This window comes from Austrofundulus limnaeus, unplaced genomic scaffold (assembly GCF_001266775.1).
Source record: "Austrofundulus limnaeus strain Quisiro unplaced genomic scaffold, Austrofundulus_limnaeus-1.0 Scaffold213, whole genome shotgun sequence".
Classification (NCBI taxonomy): Eukaryota; Metazoa; Chordata; class Actinopteri; order Cyprinodontiformes; family Rivulidae; genus Austrofundulus; species Austrofundulus limnaeus.
The window spans coordinates 453,893-458,151 of NW_013952615.1; the positions used below are offsets into that span (position 1 = coordinate 453,893).

The 4,259-nt window shown below is 37.2% G+C and overlaps 1 long non-coding RNA gene across 2 annotated transcripts in view; it reads right to left on the bottom strand.

Annotated features, from left to right (window-relative positions):
• The window catches only part of LOC106525126 (uncharacterized), a 218,929-nt gene that overhangs the window by 177,127 nt on the left and 37,543 nt on the right, over positions 1-4,259 (bottom strand). For both annotated transcript variants that reach the window (XR_001311079.1, XR_001311078.1), the window contains exon 2: positions 1,595-1,632. This is a non-coding gene — a long non-coding RNA (uncharacterized LOC106525126). The remainder of the gene's footprint in view (positions 1-1,594; positions 1,633-4,259) is intronic.

Consider the following 4,259-nt stretch of genomic DNA (forward strand, 5'->3'; position numbering starts at 1 on the left):
GGCAAATGGGGTCACAACAAAGATTATGTGATAAAGAAAAAATAAATAAAAAATGCATAAAGGGGTGTGAGTCCACATCTGTGACTCTTCTGCTTCCAGCAGCAGATGAAAGGAAGTCATTAGAAGTTGATGTGGTGCTATTTCTCCTGTGACTCAGATTAAACACCGATGCCCGATCAGAGCAGCACATTCATCACTTCACTGATACTTTTAGTGGCCGTTCCTCGGCTCAAACGGAAATTAACAGCACTCTGGTGGCCTGTGTGTGCGTGTGAATAAAACCTGCACACACACACTGGTATGCAATGCATGCAAACACATTAATGTCTGTCCCCGTTATAAAAAGCCTGCAGGTGTTTTGACTGTAAACATTTTAATGTTCATCTTCCACGATTATTATTATTATTTTTAATCAGGAGCGTTCTCTGCGTGGAGTTTGTCAAATTCACTAACCGCAGCAATCTAATTAAAATAAAGATTAATTGATCTGATTATATTTTAATGACAGGTGATTCTTTTAAAAGATATTTGTTGGTTTAGTTGACAGCAGGAGATACATATCCTGATTTAAATTTAAAAAACTGAGTAAAACATTTGTTTAGTCATCTTTATATGATCGTTTCCTGACTGGAGCATGGGTTTAGTTTAATTTTTTTCAACAATTATTTCATTATTGCATGAAAATATGCGGAACAGAGAGTCAAACTCTTAATTTGTTGTAATTTTTAGTGGGTGGCTTAAAGGAATGCAGTTTATTTTTGACCAGATTGAGTGGAGCCAAGACTAAAATAAATTGCAGACTTCCTAAAACAACTCTGATCTTTAAAAAAAAAATAACATAACATGCCAGTTTTAAACCTTCACATTGTTGTAATTGTTGAAGTGCTAGTTAGCTGTTGCAGCTATTTGCACTTACAAGTGCATTCAATGTGAAAAACTGTATAATGTGAACTGGGCAGCAGTTTATAAAACAGAATTTAGATTAAATATACAACAGTCTGAGAGTGAAGAGGTTTTTCACGACGACAACAGTCCACTTTGGTTTTCGCCCTGTTTGGACTAGCCGTTAGCTCGTCAGTAATTATTGTTTCTAATTATTGTTTAATAAGACGTCTTCAACAGATAAACTTACCATTGAAGCATTTTTATAGATTTTCTTCTTGTTCTTAGAAGCTTTAGTTTTAAAGGCAAGCTATAAATTTATTTTTTGTAGAATTATTGCAATTCTCCAGAAAGAAGTATATTCAGTGAAGCCCTGAAATTTATGTAGGTTACACGAATTATGAAAAAAAAAAAATGCAAATAGTGGATATGGTCCAGAAAAAAAACCCAACAACAATAGGCCTATAAATGCAGATTTTTAGAACATAAAAGCAAAACAGTTAGAAGCTACACGCCACACGGTGCAGTAAACTGTTCTGAAACAGAAATGCGGTCTGAAATGAAACCGGGTGCAAAGGGCATGCATCACATATTGTGTGTGTTTTTATATATATTACATGAAAGTGAATTAATGTTAATAGTAAATAATGAAAAAAGTCATACTGTTCAGTTTTTTTTATGAAAAAGCATGAGGAAAAAAAACAACACGTACCTTACTGCAGTGTTTTTTAAGTGGGAGGCCTCAGAAAGCTGGAGGGAAAATAAGAAAAAAAAGGCAAAAATGTAAAAATAAATAATCTACTAAAGGTTTTAAATAAAGAAATTGATCTGTTTTTATCATTCTAAAATATAATAAAGTGGGAATATAATAGTGTTTAAAACATGTTAATAAAACTCTTATGCTAAATAAATAAACGTGTGAAAAACATTCCACAAGTTGATCTTGGACATATTTTGTAGCATTGTTTGTGGATTTGCATGCCAGAAGTTAATGCTGTTTGGGAGGGCATCCTGGCATGGAAAACCCTGAGAACCACTGCCTTACTGTCTTTACTGCATTTACTGGTTTCCGCAAAATTACTGGGATTACTGCAACTCATGGTAGGTAGGTTCCATGAAACAAATCTGCAAAATACTGAAAATGCAAACGTGACTTTGCGAGCTTGACTAATTATAAATCCATGAGGGGGTCAGCGATTCTTAAAAACGTGTTCACTGCAACGTTTTTTAAATTGGAGTGGTTTGCCCCACTCAGATTTGTCATTAGCTCATCAGTCGAATAAGAATTAAACTCTTTTCTCAAACTGATGTATTTATAGTTCATAAATCTTGCATCAGATTGTTTAAACCAGTGGTTCCCAAAGTTGGGGTCGGGACCCAAAGTGGGGTCCTGAAACATCAAGGTGGGGTCCTGAAAAATTTTTCTGAATTAATTACATTTTTGCCTTAGTTGCCTAAAATGTATAAATGTAGAATAATAAATATTGTTACTATGCCCTTGTTTAGTTGACCTGATACAAATGTTTATCATCCAAAAATAGTTGTGGGCACAGGTCTACTGTTATTTTGTGGGTCAAAAGCTGAAAAGTTTGGGAACCACTGCACTTCAGAAATCAATTTAAAGGGTAATAAAAATAATTGGTGATGTAATATTTTCCCTATAATTATTACAAAAACACAAAATAAGTATAAATAAGTATTTATATTTGTGTAGCCTTTGTTTTAAGGATTATTAACAAAGCCAGACCAGTAATATTTGGGGTCACAAGTTTTTGCCATGAATATTTTTTGGGTCAGAAGATAAAAAGTTTGGGAACCACTGGTTTAAACTATAAGTTTATGACCCAGACTGTTTATTAACTAAACTGTTGGGTCTCATTTCTAAAACGCGAAGGCTTTATGGTTTTGACATCAGTCTGCAGCGATTCTGTTTAGAGAACATACAGTATGTAGAGCAGTTTGTCTGAGCTGGAATCAGTGTAATTTGATCTGTGTGGTCCCAACCTCATGGGATAAATACCCAATAAAAAGACATTTTGGCATCTGGATAAGCATAAATCCAACCAATTTGAGGCCTAATTAAGTAGGACTTACATAGCACCCTGGGACGGTCTGTTATAAGGGACAGAAAAAATGACCGGGGGTATTAACGTCGGCGCCGTCTCAGGAGGGCTCTAGATCCAATAAGGAAAGGAAATAAGAGATGGGTCGCTGAGAACGGCGGCTCATCATAATATACCGCCACACATGCAGGCTGCTGGCCGCTCCAGCTGCAGCACCAAACCAAAGCTGCTCAGCTACAACGAAAAAACTCTGGTGTTCCGGCGATGCAAAATTGAATCGATTTTAAAGTTATTTTTCCTGTCGTGTTTTGACCCATCCCGGAGGCATCGCAGAGCTCACTCTCAGCTCCGAACAAAGAACTGATCATTTCCCACAAGACGTGTGTTCGCTAACGTGAAGAAAATGATCATTTTATTTATTCATCTCGTTTCATAAGCTGCAACAAAATGCAGTGTTTCTCATAAAGCACAGCTTGTTGCTTCCATTATTAACAGGCAAGGTTGCACACAAACAAACACTCTTGATAAGCTCTATCTAGCTATGATAAAAGGGCTGGGGGGTTGGGGGGGTGAAAATGTGGCTGCATCTGTCTGGACAAAGATATACATGAGCCGTGTCATGCTGCAAAACAAATTAGTCCCTGTCAAAATCCCTTCACATCCCCTCTGCGCTTTCCCAGATTTCAGAAGCAGAGCAGCAGAAATAAATAAATAAATAAAAAGCTTCATACGATAGAGAGACAGAGAGCCATATCGGGAGGTCATCTGTGCTTCAAAAGGGAGATATATTAAATTCATTCATCTCAGTCAGCGGGAGTGCCAGAGCCGTGGCTTCCATGCGATGAGGGATAGAGAGATCTCTCGTTCGGCCCGGCTCGGCTCGGCTCACCACCTTCAGAGGTATTGTCTGGGAAAAATATCCCCGGTAACAGAGCCAATGATTAAATAGAGACAGAAAGGTGCAACTGGATTTGTGTGGGTTGCATGGATTGCAAAGAATCTACACAAAACGAGAGAGAGAGAGAGAAATATGGAGGAAGGTGATAAAAACTGTTTTAAAATGAGAAGCACTGATGGAGGGAAGGCCACACGGACAGAGATTTAACAGCTTAACATTTATCAGGCGTCACCTCATTTACATTTATTTTCACCTACAACATAGATCTGAGTCTCTTATAGACAAACTATGATACACTAGAACAGTGGTTCCCAAACTTTTTGTCTTCTGACCCACAAAATATCCATGGCAAAAACTTGTGACCCCAAATATTACTGGTCTGAGTACATGAACTTTGTTAACAACCCTAAAAACAC